A 22,471-nucleotide genomic window follows, 5' to 3' on the forward strand; every position below is an offset into this window, starting at 1 on the left:
GTTCATTTTGGCCGTGGGGTGCCTGGGTGGGGCCCCACACGCGCTGCCAAAGTTGGGTGCATTCCGTGAAACCGCTCAGGCACTTGCTGTGGAAGGGGGTGGTTTCGGTATGGCCGGAGGGGACCCTCGGTTGCACGTCTCCGCTTCGCATCCGCCAAATGTGCCCATTTTTTCACGGGCCACAGTGACCATGCAAGGCACGCACGCAAAAATTTGCCGCGTTTCGAGTTCGTATGGATTTTCTACGATTTTCCGGGCCGAAAACCCCTAAAATACTGCCCGGACGTGACGCAATTTGCGTTCGTTGTCGGATTTCGTTCATTTTGGCCGTGGGTTGCCCGGGTGGGGCCCCACACACGCTGCAAATAGTTGGGCGCATTCCGGCAAACCGCACTGGCACTTGCTGTGCAACCTGGTGGTTTCGGTGCGAAAATGTTTGTACCGAACACTTTTCTTTCTGTAACTTACAAACATGCCCAAATTTTTTTATCGCCTTCTATCTACATGAGAATCATGGGTGCCAATTTTATGTGCATTTTGGGTCTGTTTGCATTTTCTACGGTTTTCGGCTTCGACAGTCCTAAAGCACTGTTTTTAATTCAAAATTATTTCAAACTAATTTTCTTAAAAAAATTACAAAATTCCTTCTTCGAATTTCATTTTATACTTTTTCCTTTCTTCCTCTCTTCATCTTTTTTCAATTATACCGGTAAACTATTTAATTTTAATTTCTTTCGCGCTACTTTTATTTTATAAAATGATTCACTTTTTGTCCATAATATTTCATACTAATTTTCATTCCAGCATAACGATAAACGATAGTTCATTCAGCATAACGACGGTTCATTTTACATTAAAACATAAAAAAACTTAATTAAACAGGACTTAACTAAACTTAATTAAAATAACGACTTAATCCTAATCTACTCGTCGTCGCAGTCGGCGAGGTCCACGATCTCCCCTGCACCGACGTCACCGTCGTCGTCGTCTCCGCCGTCGCTGCTCTTGCCGCCGTCGTCCCAGTAGCCGCCGTCGCCCTCCTCCGGAGCCACCTGCGGCTGCACCGCTTCGATGGCCGCCGCCGCATCCAGTGCGGCCTGCAGCTCGGCGGCCTCTGCTGCCGCCGCCATAGCCGCCGCCGCGTCGAGTGCGGCCTACAGCTCGGCGGCCTCTCTCGCCTCCGCGGCCGCCGCCGGGGCCATCGCTTTTGCCTGCGACTCCCGTAGTGCGATGAGATAGCCGGGGCAGTCGTCGGGGTCGCCGTCCTCGCGCAGTGCGAACTGCTCCGGCGGGATCTCGACGACGGGAGGGGAGGCGGGCCGGGCGATGGCGGGAACCGGACGGCGGGACGAGCTCGGAGACGGCGCGGCCGCCGGAGGAGGACGGCGGGGCCGGCGCAGGGCGGAAGACGAGCTCGGAGATGGCGCGGCCGCCGAAGGGGGCCGGCGCGAGGCGGACGACGAGCCGCCTGTCCGCAACTCCCGACGAGCCTGCACGACGACGGCCCTGTAGTTCTTGCCCTCCCAAAATCTCGCGTGGCCGGCGATGTTCCACCGGCCGCCCACGTGCTGGCGGAGCTCATCCGGGTTCGCCCCGGGCCCCCTCGTCGGGTACCCGTCGGCGGTGATGTGGAACGCATGAGGCAGACGGCAGCCCGGCGGCACCATTAATCCGAGACGGATGAGCTCGTCTGTCTCCGGCGTGTCCAGGCTCGTCGGCCACGATCTGCCGCCGCCGCCGCCGTCGGACGCCATGCAGGCCGCCGGGAAAGAGAGCTCGTCGGTGGGTGGGGTGAGCGGGTCGAGGTGCGTCGAGTGGACTGGAGGGAGGCAGACGGGGCGACGAGCGGCGTTTTAAAGGCAGGCGTCGGTGGGTGGGGGAGGCCGTCCGGTAGGTGACCGACGCCCGGCTTAACGCCGGCATTAATGGCGCATCGGGTCGGCGGCCGCGTCGGGAACCGCCCTTGACCGACGCTTATACGGCACGCAACCGCCCGTCGTGTCGTCTCGTCCCCACACGCCGCATCGTCTTTTTTTTCGTCCAGCCGACGCCACGTCGCTACGAGTACGTCGCTCGACAGGTCGCGTCGTTTTTTTCTTTGGTCGTCGTTGTACGTACGCGGACGGACGCGTGTATGGGTAGTCGGCGTAGAGCCCCGTCGCGCAGGTACAGCCCCGTCGCGCGGGCGGCGGCTTTTTATGTGCTGGGACGATCCTGCCCTTTTTAATGAAGGGGTACGGTGCGATCTCAGCCGTTAAAGTGTTTAGAGGGGTTTTATCGAAGAAGAAGTGTATTCAGAATGTCATCCAAAACACTCTGAACATTCAGATCCGCTATTGTATTTCTACGTGCTAGAAAGTCCAGTCAGAACCTGCCTGCTACATACATGATCAAAACAAGAGGCCTGATCACATCAATCGATCACGTGACCGTATTGAATCATCAATTCAAGTATAGGAATCAATGGAAGACCGGGGGCTCTTACCTGTCCTTTCTTTTAACTTAAAGTAAAAGCAGGAATCAATGGAAAGAGTAGGCAAGGTTAATTAATTATCGATATCGTACTTGTGCGTGGTGACTATGGATTTCAATATGGAGGAGGCCCGTCTGAAATGCATAACCTAAAGAGATGACTTCCCCGGTCTCTCTCTGCATGCACAACAAAAGAGAGTCTCTAAACCATTGCGGGCAGTTGTTTTGAGATGGCGCACACAGATGTTACATATACTACCATGTGCCCATTGTGGTTGTGGCAAAGGAATCGATGTTTCTTTTCTGCCACTTGGATAAAAAAAAAGCATCGGATATGCGTAGTCCCCGCGTCCCCCGCGTCGCCCTCTCTGGCGGTGACGGGGGAACCCAGATCCGGCGCCTTACACCCTTCCAACCTCCCTCCCCACCTCGCCACCACCGGAGGAATGGCCGGCGAAGCCGGCGCCGGCTCCCGGGATGGTGGCGGCGGGGCGAGACCGCTCCCTTTCGATGGTGAGGGTCCGGATCTGAGGCGGCGGCCTCGTTGGTGCGGACGGCGCTCCTCCGGCGGCGGGGAGTGCTCGTCGGTGAGGTAGGTCGGATCCCCTCGGCTGCGCGGGCAGCGAGGTCCCGGTGGGCGCAGGTCATGGCGCGGGGAGGCCCCGGGCTCCCCTCGTCAGATCGGAGGCGATCCTGGTCTGCTCGTGATGCATGACCTCCGGCCGGCCTGGATCTCCAGCGTACACGCGCCTGCTGATATTGTGGCTGGTTCGGTGGTGGAGGCAGGGCGCTTGGCCGGGGGAAACCCTTGGCCGCCGGTGGCGGTCACGGCGTCGATGGCGTCCCGGACGCCATTCCCTCCTTGGTGGCGGCGCCGAGGCTAAACCTCCCCTGCCTCCCCCCTTCCCCTGCGCCCGGGTGAAAACCCTAGCCCCGGTGGCTAAGCGGCGGCGGCGCCACAGCGTCGTCACCTTCTTGAAGGCGCCGACATGGGCATGGGGATGCTGGGTGTGCATGGCGAGCTTGTCTGGTTCCTGGTGGCGGCCCGCCTGACTACTGCGTCGCAGCTCCGGGCAGTGTCTCGGGGCTGCGGTGCTTCTCTTCCGGCCGTGTCTCCGATGGGGACCTCGCCCTTCCTCACCTTGTACATGCCATGGTGGAACGGTACTTCATCTCACTCATTGATGGCGGCGAAGATCGACGGCATTGGCGCTGTGGAGGCTCGCCGCCCGATGCGCGGAGATGGACTCGCGCAGGAGGAGGTTGCTGTCTGGCGTCATGGTGACGTCGATGGCAGAGTGGTCAGTCAAGGTAGAAGCCTCAATATGATCTGAAGACGGACCTGTGGAAGATGGCGGTGACGACACACGAGTGCGTCTGACCAGATTGTGCCCCAGACCCGGTATGTGGCTCGGCTGGGGCTTCCGAATATGTTTCGGTTTCCGGCTTTTAATGTTAGGCTTAGGTGAGTGGTTTGGGTAGTGGTCCAGCTAGCACCCCTTCATCATTTTGGATAGAAGTAGCGGCATGTGTTGCCAAGATGGTGGATTCAGACTCATTATTGTAATACTTTGTAAGGTCCTGAGAATAATCAATAAATGGCCGTATGCATCTCCCAGATGCAGAGGCCGGGAGTCATCCTCCTTTTCTAAAAAAAAAAGTGAAAGCATAGCATGCATGCATATACGGAGTAGCTTTGAAAAGGTTCGTGGTATTCAAGACGTGATATTGTATTCTGATCCAACCACTTGCACACTAAACGAAGATGACCGGGCAGCGCGCGGCAAGCTAGTACTTATAAAGTAAGGCCGTAGTGGTGAAGGTCGATCAAACACTCGCTCCAAACTGCAAACCTTTGCACACATTATATGCTTTGTACGTCTCGCCTCTGCTCTGCAGCATCTGTAGCTTTTCAACAAGAAGAAGAAGAAGAAGAAGAAGAGCAGGCACTTACGTAATTCATCCGTGGAGTAATGAATACCTGCTAATTAACACATTTTTTATTAGTTTAATCACTTAACTTCCCAGTTCCTCTGCCCTGTAGGCTGTAGCAGCTGTAGCTCTTGTTCCAGTCAGGGAAGTAAAAGCTAGCGTGGGAGAAGATGACCAACAAACCCCAGGTGGATAAGTAATTCACACTGGAACGTTCAAGTGCATTCCATGAATAATGAATATATCCACTACTACTTTAGTGACCTAAAACGTCTTATATATAGCATGGTTCGAAAAAACCTGTCTTATATTTGTTTACAGAGGTAGCATTATATTAGCTATATATACTATTTAAATTTCTCCTTCATCCTACTATGCATTCCTATAAAGAGAATACTGGAATCTAACTCGACCAACATATGTACAACAGAACTACCCGGGCATGAAAGTTGGTACTGGTGACTTTGAGTGCACATGATGTGGTCGTCTTCTGCAGCTCCTCCTCGCATGGAAACAACGAGACGGATCGGTTATCACTGCTTGGATTCAAGGACGCAATCAGTCTCGACCCACAGCAAGCCCTGATGTCCTGGAATGAGAGCACCCACTTTTGCGATTGGGAAGGTGTCATGTGCAGTGTGAAGGCTCCACGTCGTGTCACTTCTCTAGACCTTACAGGCCGAGATTTTTCTTCACTTGAGAACCTAACATTCCTTTGTTCTCTAGCCTTGACGGAGAACCTGCTCACCGGGGAGATCCCACCCATGCTCGGTCACCTGAATCACCTCCAAACACTCCTCTTGAATAATAACACGCTGGAGGGAACAGTGCCGAGTTTCGCAAACTGCTCAAAGCTCAAGGTACTGAATCTTAGAACTAACAATCTAGTTGGCCAACTTCCCACTAATTTACCTCATCACCTTGAGGTGTTGAGGATTTCTTCTAATAAACTTACTGTTACCATCCCAGCTTCTATTGCCAACATCACAACATTAACCGCCATTTATTGTGAGTATAATCACATCAAGGGAAATATCCCAAGTGAGTTTGCATATTTTTCGAGCTTGCAATACCTGTCTATGGGTGTTAATCAGTTGTCGGGCAGGTTTCCACAAGCCATCTTGAATATTTCTACTCTTATCGGCCTTGGCCTTGGTCTCAATGGTCTAAGTGGAGAGGTTCCACCAAATCTTTGTTCCTCTCTACCCAACCTTCAGATATTCTTATTTTTTTAGAAAAGAAGGATGACCCCCAGCCTTTGCATATGGACGATGCATACGGCCATTTTATTAATTATTATCACAAGACCTTATAAAGCCATACAACAGCAAGATTAAAGCCACCGTCTAAGCAACAATTGTCGCTACACCTATCCAATTGATGAAGGGGCGCAGATAGTCTGAGCCTAATACCAAACAGACATGCAGCCAAACCTAAACATCTAAGACCTGAGGTCCCAACCAGCACGCCTGCCGGGTATGGGGCCCCTACCAGTCCGGCGCACTCCTTAACCAGGACGCCTGCCGGGTATGAGGCCACCGCAGCCACCTGCCATCAATCCATCTTCAGAGCTGTACTGTTGCATGTACCGTGCCAGGACGCCACCACGACGCCCGACAGCGTCGTCCTCCTGCGCGAGTCTATCCTCCCACAGCAAACTCCGAATCTGCACTGCGCCACGCCTTCAAGGTCCATCGCCATCAATGTGTAGGATGAAGCACCGCTCCATCAAAGAATCCGTCCTCTGGTCCCTCGATCACGTGTGTACCTCCAAGAATGACGCCCCAAGGGAGGAATGACACCAGAGCGCCGCTGTCATCCGATCATCCGATCTAGGGTTTCCCCTGGAGGTAGCAGAGAGTGGCCTTGAACTTCTCCACGGCAATGCCTTCAAGAAGGGAACGGCGCAAATAGCGCCGCCACCGCCGGCCTTAGCAGAAGCCGAAGGCAAGTTTTCACCCTGATCAGTTCGAAGGAATCCAACTCTCGTGCACAGGCCGCCGTCACCACCAGCACCACTAGGCAGACCCTGGAGTACCGGCTTAGCGAGCCGCTGGCACCACCGCATCCAGATCGCCGGCCACGCCAGGCCGCCGCCATCCCCCGCGCCATCCGGATCAGAGACGGAGCCGCCGACCGCACATAGGGATTGCCACCGCCTGCACACGCCGGAGCGCCGCCGAGAGCCCAGTGCCCGCCACCGCTTGCCGAAGGCAACCGCCACCTGAGCACTGGCGCCACCGTGGAGCCATCAGATCGGGGAGGAAGACGTCGCGCGCCGACCACCCTCGCAGACCCCGCCGCACGCTCGAGCGCTGGCACCACCGCGGCGCCATCAGATCAGGAGGAGGAGGAGCCTGCGCCTCGCCACCCGGCGCAGACCAGGCCGCCACCATCGCCGCAGCGCCACCAAAGGGGAGCCCTGCAGATCCGCCGGCAGCCCGACCTGCCGCCGAGCCGAGCGCCGCCGCGAGGGCCGACTGTCCCGCGCCGTCCAGGAGCCTCGCGAGGAGGGAGGGAGCCCCGCCGCCGCCAACACACGCGCGGGCTTTGCCCGGCGGCATCCCCTGGTGGCGGCGATCTAGGGTTCCGCCCGGGCCGCTCGCGGGAGCGGCACGGGGGACAGGGGACGGCTCAAAGGTTCATTCTGAGTTCATTTACTAATTCTTCCAACCTACACCGCATTGATTTGTCGAGTAACAATTTCACCGGATTGGTACCCAACATGATTGGCAAACTTACCAAACTCTCGCAGTTGAATCTTGAACTGAATCAACTCCAAGCACACATCAGGGAAGATTGGGAGTTTTTGGACAGCTTAGGCAACTGCACAGAGCTACAAAGTTTCTCCATGAGTATGAATCGTCTATCAGGGAATATACCAAGTTCATTAGGCAACCTTTCCAATCAACTCCAGTATCTATACTTAGAAGACAATCAACTATCAGGAGATTTTCCTTCTGGTATAGCAAACTTTCACAACCTAACTGTTGTAGCATTGGGGGGGAATCACTTTACAGGTGTGGTTCCGGAGTGGATTGGGACTCTAATTTTTTTACAGCAAATTGTATTAGAGAGAAACTTCTTTACAGGGGCCATCCCCTCGTCCTTGTCAAACTTGTCTCAGCTGGGAGGGCTCTTTCTACACTCGAACCAGTTCTTTGGTCACATACCAGTAAGCATTGGAGACTTTCCAATGCTTCAATATTTGGACATTTCCAACAACAATCTTCAAGGCCCAGTTCCAGTGGAGATCTTCAGAATCCCATCAATGATAGGAATTGATTTGTCATTCAACAACCTTGATGAACAACTTTCTAATGACATTGGCAATGCCAAACAACTCATATATTTTCAACTTTCTTCAAATAAGCTATCTGGGAGGGCAGGCCTGGCGCAGTGGTGAAGTCCTCCCCACTTGTGCCAAGAGGTCCTGGGTTCGAACCAGCCTCTCTGCATTGCACTTTGCAGGGGTAAGAGTAGGTTCCTATAATCCCTCCCCAGACCCCACCTTGTGTGGGAGCTTCTATGCACTGGGTCTGTCCTTTTTTCAAATAAGCTATCTGGAGATATTCCAAATACACTAGGTGATTGCGAAAGCTTAGAAGAAATTCAGTTAGGCTCGAATTTTTTCAGCGGAAGCATTCCCACTTCATTAGGAAAGATAAGCAACCTCAAAGTTTTGAATTTTTCTGCCAATAACTTAAGTGGGTCAATACCGACATCTCTTGGAAACCTACAACTTCTTGAGAAACTAGATTTGTCATTCAACCAACTTCATGGTGTGGTTCCAACAAAAGGGATCTTCAATAATGCAGCTGCCGTGCGGATTGATGAAAATCAGGGGCTTTGTGGTGGGGTATTGGAGTTACATATGCTAGCATGTTCTGTGATGCCTTCAAATTCAACTAGGCACAAGGAATATTTAGTGCTCAAAGTAGTTATCCCAATAGCTAGTTTGGTCTCACTTGCTATGGTCATATTTGGCTTATTGCTCTCAAGAGGAAAGCACAAGAGCAAATCTACATCTCTACCATCATTTGTTACAAAATTCCCCCAAGTTTCTTTCAATGATCTAGCGAGCAACAGAGGGATTCTCAATTTCCAACCTAATTGGCAGAGGGAGTTACGGTTCTGTATATAAAGGGAAACTAGTTCATGATGAAAAAGAGGTTGCTGTGAAAGTGTTCAACCTAGAGACAAGAGGGGCACACAAGAGCTTCATTGCAGAATGTAATATGTTGAGAAATGTGAGACACCGCAATCTAGTCCCTATCCTAACTGCATGCTCTAGCATTGATTCTAATGGCAATGATTTCAAGGCTCTAGTGTATGAGCTCATGCCACGAGGGGACTTACATAAACTACTATACTCAACTGGGCAGTATGAAAGCTCTTCAGATTTTATCCTCATTACGATGGCTCAAAGGATAAGTATTGTGGTGGACGTAGCGGATGCACTGGAGTATGTACACCATAACAACCAAGAAACATTCTTTTGGATGACAATATGACAGCTCATGTTGGAGACTTCGGCCTGGCAAGATTCAAAGTTGGTTCCACAATGTCATCTCTTGGTAACTCCAACTCCTCTTCTATTGCAGTAATGGGGACGATTGGATACGCCGCTCCAGGTAACGGTCTTTTTTTTATATTTCAAGTTGGTACATTTTTTCCACATCTATATTAAGCAGCGACAGTGACATAACTCCGCTCTTTTCATTTTCAGAATATGCTGGGGGCGGTCAAGTTTCAACTGCCGCGGATGTTTACAGCTTTGGTGTCGTTCTCTTCGAGATATTCATCCGAAGAAGGCCGACTGATGACATATTTAAGGATGAACTCAACATAGTGAAGTTTATAGAGGCCAGCTTCCCAGGTCGGGTATTGGAGATTGTTGACCCCCAACTGCTACAAGAGTTGGAGGAAACTCCAATGGCCTTGAAGGAAAAATGTTCAGAATGTCTTCTATCTATGCTAAACGTTGGCCTTTCTTGCACCAAGCCATCTCCTGGCGACCGTATCAACATGCAGGAGGTGGCTGCCAAGCTACATGGAATCAAGGATGCTTATCTCAATTCTATTGTTTCAGTAGCAATAGCTAACTGAATAGACAAGTCGTTGTATAATTGGCTTTTATGAAATTGTGTGTATGTAAGAAGTATTGGCTACCTGAACAAGTAAGATTTTTATAGTTGGTATTTGTCACATAGCGTGTAGATAAGGGCGGCGTATTTACAAATCCACACACTCTCGGTGTTACCACATCATCCTAGATAGTGAACATGGAAAAATGAATAGCATGTCCCAGGCATCAATATGAGCAATCAAATTAATATTTTATTGATTAATACATCTAGTTTGCAGTTTATTTGGTTTCCGTTGTAGTCGTCGCTTGCCACACTTCATAGATATGATGTTTTTCCCACACTTATAGCTTTATCTGTGGTAAAACTACCCTTCAAACAAGTATGCCTGACAGGCTGACACTATTGAGTATGGCAACAATTTTACCTACAGGACAAAACAGAGGACCATTTGTTAAATTTACCTACAGAATGGAACAAAAGAGATTGATGTAAAACCGTATCCAGTAATTCAGGGGGCCGGTATGCTAATCATCAGTTATAGATTATTAAATCTGCTCCAGTGACATTCCAGTTTGGTCTCTCTGGAGGTACTAGCTTGTATGGTAGGCCAGAAAGAAACAAAACAATAAGTTTTGTGTAATGGTCACTGGTTTGCACCAAAACTCAGGCCAGCACAAGATGTCACTGCTTATTCTGAACCTGAACTCTTATGACATGCTTGATGTTTGCCTACTATTGTACCTTTGTCACACTTGCCAGCTAGTAGTCGGTGTTTATAAGGTCGGCGTCAGATAGATCAGCATGCACCTGAATTCACCATCGAACAGTCAAAAAATATCACTTACCGTCTCAGAACTTGACACTTGACAGTGGGAAAGCATCATCACAAATCGCCTAATTTTCTGTCTACTGCTGGTTGGAATCTCTGAGGAGAGGAGATGAAAAAGAAATGCAAATCAGTAGGCTGCAGCAGGAATACAAATTCAGAAAAACACCAAAAAACACTCTGAATATTCAGTACTTCTGTTGTATTTCTACAAGCTAGAAAGTTGAGTCAGAGCCTCACCGCAAGAGACTTGATCACATCGGTTGAAGTACAGGAATCGATGGAAATTCTACAAGCTAATTTTATACGGTAACTTGATCACATGAGTTGTCGCCTACCATGTAGCTACTGATGTGCCATTATTACATTTGCCAGCGAGAAGTCGGCGTTTCTAAGTAGGCCAGAGTTCGAGAGATAGGCACCTGCACTGACAATCAAACAGGCAAAGACAATTACACATTGTTTCAGACTTGACAACTGACAGCGGGCAAGCATCACAGCAACTTGTGTCTGACTAGTGCCAAGGAGATCAAGAACAGATGCAAGATCAGTATGCTACCCATGGCGTCTACATTGAAGAAACTAGCACCGAGAAGCTTTGCGATTTGAAGTTGGTCCGCGGCGGTATATGCCACAGCAAAAGAACACAGATTCAGAGAAAAAAGAACAATCTGAACTTACCCCGGAAAAAAAAAACAACAACAGAAATCTGAACTTGAGAGGTTCTGTTCTATTTCTACTTAACTTAATCACTAAAACATGTTGCTCCAAACATCAGTAAAATCTGGAGAGAGCAAGCTAGAACTAGAAAGTTCAGTCATAGCCTGCTACTTAATCACTAAAAGACCTTTCCGGGAAAAAAAGAACTTAAAACTCACTGAAATGCAAAGGGACTTGGGACTTCATCGTTTCCAATCCTCATTTTTGTGTTACTGAAGGTATTAGATTTGATCGAGATCGTATCAATGACCAGTCGTGGGCTTCCTCACGTTGTCCGGTGGGACCTTTTCCTGCATTTGAAAAAAAAGTCAGTTGCCTCGCTGGCCCGGGCTCTGGGTGGGTTCGGGCCAACCAAACAAATACGTTAATCTGAAAATTAGTGCGCCTTTACTCCAAAAAAAGAGGATTAGTGCATCTAACACCACGATTTGTGATGATTAACACTCACAGTGGACTGGTGACCAGGCACGTAATAACGACGTCGCGCCTATAAAAGGAAGGCCACAATGGCGGACGTAGATCAAACACTCCACAGTCTAGACTCCAAATTAACTCGTACACACATATGCTTGGTTTCTCTCTTGTTCGCCTTTGTCCTCTGGCGGTTGTAGCTCTTGTGTCTCGGCCCGGAAAGGAGGAGCTAGAGTATCAGTATATACAGAAGAAGAAGGAATCCTCAGGTAATTAATACTAGCAACATATCTATTACTTATTATTAACTATTTAGTTTAAAACTCGCCTTGTTTTTATGCATGCATATGTAGTGAATAGTACTGAAGATCTGACTTGACCAATATACATTCATAGCCACCCGGCCATGAAAGCTGCCAGGTTACTTCTGTGGGTGTTGGCGGCTTGCAGCGCACATGTCGTCATTTGCAACACCTCCATCTCGTACGGAAACGAGACGGATCGGTTATCGCTGCTTGCATTCAAGGATGCAATCATCAGTCTCGGTCCACAACAAACCTTCATGTCCTGGAACCATAGCACTCACTTCTGCAATTGGGAAGGTGTCCTATGCAGGGTCAAGGCTCCACGTCGTGTCACTTCTCTAAACCTTACAAGTCGAGGTTTGGTGGGGCACATCTCTCCTTCACTTGGAAACCTAACATTCTTGCGGTCTCTGGTCCTCACAGAGAACACACTCGCCGGGGAGATCCCACCCTCGCTTGGTCACCTACCTCGCCTCCAAACCTTCCTCTTGAATAGTAACATGCTACAAGGAAGGGTGCCGAGTTTCGCTAACTGCTCAAAGCTCAAGGTGATGGATGTTTCGAAAAACAACCTAGTAGGCCATCTCCATGCCAACTTGCCTCTTTACTTGTAAGTGTTGCACGTTTGGTCTAATAACCTTACTGGCACCATCCCAGCTACTCTTGCCAATATCACAACATTAACCCAAATTAACTGCCAAGATAATCACATCAAGGGAAATATCCCAAGTGAATTTGCACATTTGTCCAGCTTGCAGCACCTGTCTGCCAGTGCTAATCGGCTATCAGGAAGATTTCCACAAGCCATCTTGAATCTTTCTACTCTTACCATCCTCGAACTTGCTGCCAATGGTCTAAGTGGAGAGGTTCCACCAAATCTCTTTACCTCTCTTCCCGATCTCCAGATACTTTTCTTAGGTGGCAACTTATTTTTAGGGCACCTTCCTAGTTCATTCACCAATGCTTCCAATATACAAGCTCTCGATTTGTCAAGAAACAACTTCACAGGATTGATGCCTACCACGATTGGAAAACTTACCAAACTCTTGAGCTTGAATCTTGAAAATAATGAACTCCAAGCACACAACAGAGAAGATTGGGAGTTTTTGAATAGCTTAGGCAACTGCACGGAGCTACAAATGTTTTCCATGGGTTATAATCATCTATCAGGGCATGTACCGAGTTCATTAGGTAACCTTTCAAGTCAACTCCAGGAATTATACTTGACAAACAATCAACTATCAGGAGATTTTCCATCTGGCATAGCAAACCTTCGCAACCTGATTTTTGTAGCATTGGGACGAAATAACTTTACAGGTGTGGTTCCTATGTGGATAGGAACTCTCAAAGCTGTGCAGGTAATAGGCTTATTCAAAAACTTCTTTGCGGGGGCCCTCCCATCATCCTTGTCAAACTTGACTCAATTGGGAGCTCTCTACCTACGCTCGAACCAGTTCACCGGTCACATACCATCAAGCTTTGGAAACTTTCCAATGCTTCAAATATTGGACATTTCCCGCAATGAACTCCATGGCAAGGTTCCAATGGAGATCTTTAGAATCCCAGCAATAACTGGAATTGATTTATCATTCAATAGCCTTGATGGACAACTTCCTACGGGCATTGGAAATGCCAAACAACTCGTGATATTGAGAGTTTCATCAAATAAACTATCCGGAGATATTCCAAACACTTCGGGTGATTGTGAAAGCTTAGAAGGCATTGAGTTAGATTCAAACATTTTCAGCGGAAGCATTCCCACATCGTTAGCCAAGATAAGCAGCCTCAAAGTTTTGAATTTGTCTACCAACAACTTAACTGGGTCAATACCAGCATCTCTTGGCAGCCTGGAACTCCTTGAGGACCTAGATTTGTCATTCAACCATCTTAATGGAGAGGTTCCAACAAAAGGGATCTTCAGGAATGCAACTACCTTGAAGATTAACGGAAATCAAGGGCTTTGTGGCGGGGTAAAGGAGTTACACATACTAGCTTGTTCTGACGTGCCTTCAAATTCAACTAGGCACAAGGAATCTTTAGTGCTCAAAGTGGTCATCCCAATAGCATGTGTTGTGTCACTTGCTGTAGTCATATTTGGCTATTTGCTATGGATAAGAAAACACAATAGCAAATCTATATCACTGCCATCGTTTTCTACAAAATTACCGAAAGTTTCTTTCAACGACCTAACTAGAGCAACAGCAGGGTTCTCCACGCCTAATTTGATTGGTAGAGGAAGATACAGTTCTGTATACCAAGGAAAACTACTTGAAGACCAAAATGAGGTTGCCATAAAAGTCTTCAACCTAGAGATAAGAGGAGCACACAAGAGCTTCATTGCAGAATGTAATGCATTGAGAAATGTGCGACATCGCAATCTGGTCCCTATTCTGACTGCATGCTCAAGTATTGATTCTAAGGGCAATGACTTCAAGGCCCTGGTGTATGAGCTCATGCCACGTGGAGACTTACATAAGCTACTATACTCAACTCAAGACTATGAATGCTCTTCAGATTTGAACCTCATTATGATGGCTCAAAGGATAAGCATTGTGGTGGACGTGGCAGATGCACTGGAGTATCTACACCATAATAACCAAGAAACAATGATTCATTGTGATCTGAAGCCTAGCAACATTCTTTTGGATGATAATATGACAGCTCATGTTGGAGACTTTGGGCTGTCAAGATTCAAAAAGTTGGTTCTACAATGTCATCTCTTGGTAACCCCAACTCTTCTTCTGTTGCAGTAATGGGGACGATTGGATACGCCGCTCCAGGTAATGGTCTTTTTTTAGCTGAAGTTGGTACATTATTTTTTCTGCATCTATGTTAAGCAGCGAAAGCGAAATAACTCCACTCTTTTCATTCTTTAGAATATGCTGGGGGCGGTCAAGTTTCAACTGCCGCGGATGTTTACAGCTTTGGTGTCGTTCTCCTCGAGATATTTGTTCGAAGAAGGCCAACGGATGACATGTTTAAGGATGGACTCAACATTGTGAACTTTATAGAGGCTAGCTTCCCCGGTAGGGTATTGGAGATTGTCGACCCCCAACTTCTACAGGAGTTGGAGGAAACTCCAATGGCCTTGAAGGAAAAATGTTCAGAATGTCTTTTGTCTATGCTAAAGGTTGGCCTTTCTTGCACCAAGCCATCTCCCGGTGATCGTATCAACATGCAGGAGGTGGCGGCCAAGCTACATGGAATCAAGGATGCTTACTTTGATGCTAACTGAAAGACAAGTTGTTGTATAATTGGGGTTTATCACATAGCGTGTATGTAACTGTAAACGAGAATTGGTTTGAGGGAAGACGCCTCTCAAGGGGCGATCGGCTCATATATTTATAGCAAGATTACAAGTCTTGGAGACCAAGAAAGAACCTATACGCGTATATGTACAACCGTATGCAAACGGGAATACGCGCTGTTAGCTATACAAAGTTATACTTTAACATCCCCCCGCAGTTTGTGCGTCGGGCGAACGCATAAACTGTACCGAAAATCCTCGAAGAGGTGCGACGGCAGCCCCTTCGTCATGATATCGGCAAACTGCTGTGAAGATGGCACATGAAGAACCCGAATCTGACCGAGAGACACCTTCTCCCGAACGAAGTGGATGTCGATCTCGATGTGCTTCGTGCGGCGATGCTGGACCGGGTTACACGCCATGTAAACAGCACTGACGTTATCACAGAAAACAACGGTCGCGGACGAAAGGGGACGATGAAGCTCAAGAAGAAGCTGTCGGAGCCAACAACACTCGGCCACGGCATGCGCCACCGCTCTGTACTCCGCCTCGACACTGGAGCGAGACATGGTGGCCTGGCGTTTGGAGGACCAAGACACCAGGTTATCACCGAGATAGACGCAGTAGCCGGATGTGGAGCGGCGTGTGTCGGGGCAGCTGGCCCAATCCGCGTCGGAGTAGGCAGTGAGCGAGGTGGCCGGCGTGGAGTGGAGCTGCAGCCCGAGGTCGAGGGTGCCACGAACGTAGTGGAGGATCCGCTTGACGAGGTTGAGATGAGGCTCCCGAGGGGCGTGCATGTAGAGGCACGCCTGCTGAACGGCATGAGCAATGTCAGGACGAGTGAGCGTCAGGTACTGAAGGGCCCCGACAAAGCTCCGGTACTCAGTAGCATCGGTGGCGAGTGGTCCCTCATCGGCAGAGAGCTTGCAACGGGTGTCGATGGGCGTCACACACGGGTTGCAGTCCATCATACCAGCGCGCTGAAGAAGGTCGATGGCGTACTGGCGCTGCGAGAGAAGCATCCCCGATGTAGAGCGGGAAACCGAGATCCCGAGGAAGTAGGACAAGTCCCCGAGATCGGTCATGGAGAACTCACGGTGGAGCTGGTCGGTGATGTGTTGAAGGAGCCCGGTGCTGGAGGCAGTAAGGATGATGTGGTCAACATAGAGGAGCAGGTAGGCCATCTCGATGCCGCGCCGAAGCACAAAGAGAGATACACCACTCTGGGATGCCACGAACCCAAGGCGATGAGCATGATGAGCGAACCGCTGGTACCATGCGCGAGGTGCCTGCTTAAGTCCATAGAGAGACTTGTGAAGCAGACAGACGTGGTGGGGACACGTAGGGTCGATGAAGTCGGGTGGCTGCTCACAATGGACCACCTCGTCAAGGTCACCATGAAGAAAGGCGTTCTTGACATCCAGCTGATGAACCGGCCAAGCGTGAGAGACAACGATGCTGAGTACAACGCGGATCGTAGCCGGTTTGACAACGGGACTAAAAGTCTCGTCGTAGTCAATACCAGGCTGCTGGGAGAATCCACGGACGACCCACCTGGCCTTGTACCGAGCAAGGCCGCCATCAGCGCCAAACTTGTGCTTGAAGATCCACTTGCCTGAAACAATGTTAGTGCCAACCGGGCGAGGGACTAGAGACCAAGTGTGGTTCTGAATGATGGCACTGTACTCCTCGGACATGGCGGCACGCCAAAGAGGGTCCTGAAGGGCGGAGCGATAGGTTTTGGGAATGGGAGAGATGTGGGAGTGTTCGGCCGAGAGATTAAGTCTGTCAATCGGCTGGACGATGCCACGCTTGGCGCGTGTGAGCATGGTATGGGTGTTGGTGGCAGGAGCGGTGTTGCTGCGAGAGCGACGAGGGGGGAGGAGGTGGCGGTGGTGGTGGTGAAGGAGAGGGAGACCAGCCAGGAGACGCGGGTGGAGACGGCGCGGGCGAGGTGTGTGCGTCGCGGGTGGGTGTGGGTGGCGTGGAGGCAGTGCCATGCATAGCAGGCTGGGCCGATAAGGTCAGCGCCATGCTGGGCTGGCCTGCCAAGGGCGACATGATCGCGGGAGCCGGGTGCGTGGCGGCCAGGTCGAGTAGAAAATCGAGGTGCGCGAGGTGCCTGCTTAAGTCCATAGAGAGACTTGTGAAGCAGACAGACGTGGTGGGGACACGTAGGGTCGATGAAGCCGGGTGGCTGCTCACAATGGACCACCTCGTCAAGGTCACCATGAAGAAAGGCGTTCTTGACATCCAGCTGATGAACCGGCCAAGCGTGAGAGACAGCGATGCTGAGTACAACGCGGATCGTAGCCGGTTTGACAACGGGACTAAAAGTCTCGTCGTAGTCAATACCAGGCTGCTGGGAGAATCCACGGACGACCCACCTGGCCTTGTACCGAGCAAGGCCGCCATCAGCGCCAAACTTGTGCTTGAAGATCCACTTGCCTGAAACAATGTTAGTGCCAACCGGGCGAGGGACTAGAGACCAAGTGTGGTTCTGAATGATGGCACTGTACTCCTCGGACATGGCGGCACGCCAAAGAGGGTCCTGAAGGGCGGAGCGATAGGTTTTGGGAATGGGAGAGATGTGGGAGTGTTCGGCCGAGAGATTAAGTCTGTCAATCGGCTGGACGATGCCACGCTTGGCGCGTGTGAGCATGGTATGGGTGTTGGTGGCAGGAGCGGTGTTGCTGCGAGAGCGACGAGGGGGGAGGAGGTGGCGGTGGTGGTGGTGAAGGAGAGGGAGACCGGCCAGGAGACGCGGGTGGAGATGGCGCGGGCGAGGTGTGTGCGTCGCGGGTGGGTGTGGGTGGCGTGGAGGCAGTGCCATGCATAGCAGGCTGGGCCGATAAGGTCAGCGCCATGCTGGGCTGGCCTGCCAAGGGCGACATGATCGCGGGAGCCGGGTGCGTGGCGGCCAGGTCGAGTAGAAAATCGAGGTCATCCGGAGAGGAGGCCGCGCGATTTGTGGCGAAGGGAAAGGTGTGTTCGTCAAATATGACGTGGCGAGAGATGATGACACGACGGGTGGATAGGTCAAGACATCTATAGCCGCGATGCAAGGTGGGGTAGCCGAGGAACACGCACGCGGTGGACCGCGGAGCGAGTTTGTGCGTTGCCGTGGCGGATTGATTCGGGTACCACAAACACCCGAAGACACGAAGGTCGGAGAAGGAGGGCTTTTGTTGGTAGAGAAGAGTATATGGGATGCGGAAGTGCAGGGCTTGGCTGGGGCGGCGATTTAGTAAGAAGGTGGCGACAGCGAGAGCCTCGGCCCAGTAGGGGGGAGGCATGTAAGCCTGGAAGAGAAGGGTGCGAGTGATATCGTTCAGTGTGCGAAGAGCACGCTCAGCCTTGCCGTTTTGAGGTGAAGTGTACGGGCAAGACATACGTAGATGGATGCCTTGGCGAGAAAGGAACTCGACAAATGTGGAGTTAACGAACTCAGTACCATTGTCGGTTTGGAAGGACACGACCGGGAGATTGAATTGTGTACGTGCATATGCTACAAAGTTAACGAGAATATCACATGTGTCGGATTTCCGACGTAGTGGGAAGGTCCACATAAAATGAGAAGAATCATCAACAATGACCAAGTAATATTTGAAGCCAGAGTTACTAGCAACAGGTGATGTCCACAAATCACAATGAAGCAATTGGAACGGAACGACACAAACTGTGGATGATCGAGAAAATGGTAAACGCACGTGCTTGCCAAGTTGGCATGCATGAAACACTTGAGTGCTTTTATTACATGGAATATCAAATTCTGAAGATAAATGTGACATAGAGTCACGACCTGGATGTCCTAAGCGACGATGCCATAGCTCCGATGTGGTGGTGGTGGCGACGAGTCCAAACGGCGAGGTGGTGGTGTTGGTGTTGGCGAAGAACTCGTAGAGTGGACCGGTGCTACTGCAGCGAATGATCTCGCGCCGAGTGTGAAGATCCTTTATAGAAAAGCCACACGGGTCATATTCAACAGAAACGGAATTATCAATGGTAAACTGACGAGTAGAAAGAAGATCTTTGATGATATCTGGAACAACTAAAACATTGTTAAGGTGGAAAGTGTGGCTAGGTGTGCGAAGAGTGACGTGGCCGGTGGCAGTGATGGGAAGGGGATCGCCATTGCCAACGGTGACACGAAGAGAAGGAGGAGGATGGGAGGGAGTGGAGAGTATACCCGGATCGGAGACCATGTGCGAGGTTGCGCCGGAGTCCATGACCCATGCGCCCGGTGTGGCAGGGCCGGCGGCTGAAGGGCCGGCAGTGGCGTTCAGGGCGGCGACGAGGGCGGAGCAGTCCCAGGCCGGGCCGGGGGTGTAGGGCACCGCGGGTGGGGGCGGGTTAGTGCCCCAAGCCTGGCCGTGCAGCGGCGCCAGTTGGGTCGTATAGGCGACTTGACCTGGGGGCACCCAGGTAGACTGACGAGGTGGCGGCACGGAAGAGGTGGACCGCGGGGCCGGTCCGAGTAGACCAGCACCCCGGGCAGGAGGAACCGGCGCGGCGTAGGGACGCCAGGCGGGCTGCATTTGTTGGGTCTGGCCGGTGTACGGGTTGAAGCAGATCCACGGGCCGGGTGCCGCGGGGGGTTGGGTGGAGTTGGCTGCACCCCCGCCGGCGTTCTTCTTCTTCTTCGACCAGCGGCCGCCGTTGCCGCCCGAGTTGCCGCCTGAGTTGCCGTGGCCGCCCGGGTTGCCGCCGGTGGAGGACCTGGCGGTGTTGCCATAGAGGGCGACTTGAGACGACAGGGAGCTGCCGGGAGCGGCGTTGGCGAGCTGGTTCTCGCGCAGAAGGAGGATGGAGCGTGTCTGCAGGAAGGTGGGAGCCGGAACTTGCATCGTGACGAGGGTCGTGATGTCGGAGAAGCGTGGGTTCAGGCCCCGAAGGCAGGTGAGGACCAAGGTCTGGTCGGTCACGGGCTGCCCCACATCCGCCAGCACGTCGGAGAGGGCCTTCAGGCGGTGGCAGTAGGCGGTGATGGTGAGGTCGCCCTGGACAAGGGCTCGGAACTGTGCCTCGAGGTAGACGGCCCGGGTGAGCTGATTGTCGAGGAAGAGGTTCCGGATCAGGGTGTAGGCGTCATGCGCGGTCTGATCTTGGGCCATGATGGTGTCCAGGATGTCGTTGCTGATGGAGCCGTAGATCCACGAGCGGACGACGTAGTCCTGACGCTGCCACTCGGCGGTGCGGGCGTCCGGTGGCGTGACGGCGGAGATGTGATCCATCAGCTCGTACTTGCCGAGGAGGACGGTGATGAGCATCCGCCACTTGACGAAGTTGGACTGCTGCAGATCGAGGACGACGGGAACATGCGTCTTGACGCTGGCCACGTGAACGGCCTGGGATGCCGACGACGTGAGGGCGGGCGATGCGGCAGCGTTGGTGGAGGTGGTGAGGGTGCCGGACGTCTGCGCCCCGAGCATGGACGACGAGGAGGCGGAGGTGGACATGGCGGCGATCTGGGAGGGGAGGGGAAACCGCGGCAGCACCTAGGGTTTAGGGCGGCGGCGGATGGGGTTGGAGCGGCGGAAGCTAGGGTTTTAGGAACGAAGGGCTGATACCATGTAAACGAAAATTGGTTTGAGGGAAGACGCCTCTCAAGGGGCGATCGGCTCATATATTTATAGCAAGATTACAAGTCTTGGAGACCAAGAAAGAACCTATACGCGTATATGTACAACCGTATGCAAACGGGAATACACGCTGTTAGCTATACAAAGTTATACTTTAACAGTAACAAGTATTAGCTAGCTGAACAAGCAAGTTTATGTATAGTTATTATTTGTCCCATAGCGTGTACGTAAGGACCCCTTATTTACAAATCCACACCCTATCGGCGTTACTGCATCAGCCTTGATAGTGAAGAAGGAAAAATGAATAGCATTTCCAGGCATCAATATCAGCAATCAAATAAATAATTTATTGATTAATACCTGATGTTGGGAGTTTATTTGGTTTCCATTGTAGTCAACAAGTATGCCTGACAGGCTGACACTATCCAAGGGACATGGATTTTTAGAGCACTTGCATCCAGGTCCTGCTATCCTATCTCTCCAATATCGTTTTAAGATTCGTGCGACACAACTAACTTTCTATATGAAGTTTTCTCTTTTTTTGTTTCTCCCACATAGAACATATCTTGAAGTTCAAACCTATGCAGCGTGCCAAAGCTTTCTAACTAGAATCTAGGATAAATCTTTCAGAATTTTTTCTCCGACATAATCTATGTTCTTTCCCACCGCAGAAACCCGCCTCGTCTGCAACTTCTTGTGGTGAGAAGAGATATGACATTGATCATATCCAAATATGTTAAGAGTTGGGAGAGGAATTGAAGATGAGCAAGTAGCACTTGCCGACCCTGTATATGTCGGAACCTTTGAAAGAGGTGTTCCCTCTGACAAGCATCCCTTCCGAGTTTCAAGTTAGCTTTTGTTAAATTTACCTGCAGAATGAACTCAAAGGTCATCCAAATCATAAGATTTCTGTAAAACCATATCCCGTAGTTAAGGCAACACACTCCCAACCAATTATGAAAATATTATTTTCTGTTCCACTGACGGCCAGATTGCTTCCTGTGAAGAGAGTAGTTTGATGATCAGGAAGGAACAGAAAAACAAGTCATGTCCTGTGTGATGGTTCCTGAAGCAAAATCCAAACGAGCGCTGCTTATTCTGAACCCAAACGATTATGATATGCTTTGCTGCCTACCGTGCAGCTACCAATGCACCTTTGCTACAGTTGCCAGCGAGAAGCAGGAGTTTCGAAGGTTGGCATCAGAGAGATCAGCACCTGAATTCACCATCAAATCAAACGCTCAAAGTATCACTGGTTGTTTTAGAGCTTGAGACTTGACGGTTGTCCTGGTTGGTACCTCCGAGGAGTCAGGAGATCAGAGCAACTAGTGTCTGTGTACTAGTGTAGTTGGAATCGCTGAGGAGATCAAGAACAGATGCAAAATCAGTACTGTACACATATGAGATCGGCATGGAAGAAGCTGGTGCCGAGCAGCTGCGCGTCTTTTGAAGCTGGTCTGCCGCAGAATAGACTGGCGGCAAAAGAGCACAGATTCAGACTAAACAAAACACTCTCAACAATCAGGCCTTCTGTTGTATTTCCACACGCTAGAAAGTTCAGTCGGAGCACTCTGAATATAGTGTAGTTATTGGTTAGGAGAATTGATCACATCAACCGATAACTATCTCGAATAATCAATCAACGTACAGTAATCATTCACTATGGTAGTACACTATATATGGACCCGTTGATTAATCGGGGTTGGCCCGTGTCTGACGGCATTAGATTCGAAGAAGTCGGTCGTCGCCTGACGCCGAGTGAGACTACCGGTGAGGTCTCTCGTGCCAGCCTAGAGTATAATTTTTACTCCTTTCCTATCCACCGGAGTATATTTACTCCCACTCTCTGCGGTCGAGTAAAATCGGCTCCCTTCTCCCCGCCTCCT

The 22,471-nt window shown here is 50.7% G+C and overlaps 2 pseudogenes; both read left to right on the forward strand.

Moving 5' to 3' along the window:
- Nucleotides 1-3,461: 3,461 nt before the first annotated feature.
- Nucleotides 3,462-9,513, forward strand: LOC119271833 (annotated as a pseudogene).
- A 2,357-nt stretch (nucleotides 9,514-11,870) lies between these two features.
- LOC119266894 lies at nucleotides 11,871-15,082 on the forward strand (annotated as a pseudogene).
- Nucleotides 15,083-22,471: the final 7,389 nt, after the last annotated feature.

The sequence above is a fragment of the Triticum dicoccoides genome, chromosome 3A, assembly GCF_002162155.2.
Source record: "Triticum dicoccoides isolate Atlit2015 ecotype Zavitan chromosome 3A, WEW_v2.0, whole genome shotgun sequence".
Classification (NCBI taxonomy): domain Eukaryota; kingdom Viridiplantae; phylum Streptophyta; class Magnoliopsida; order Poales; family Poaceae; genus Triticum; species Triticum dicoccoides.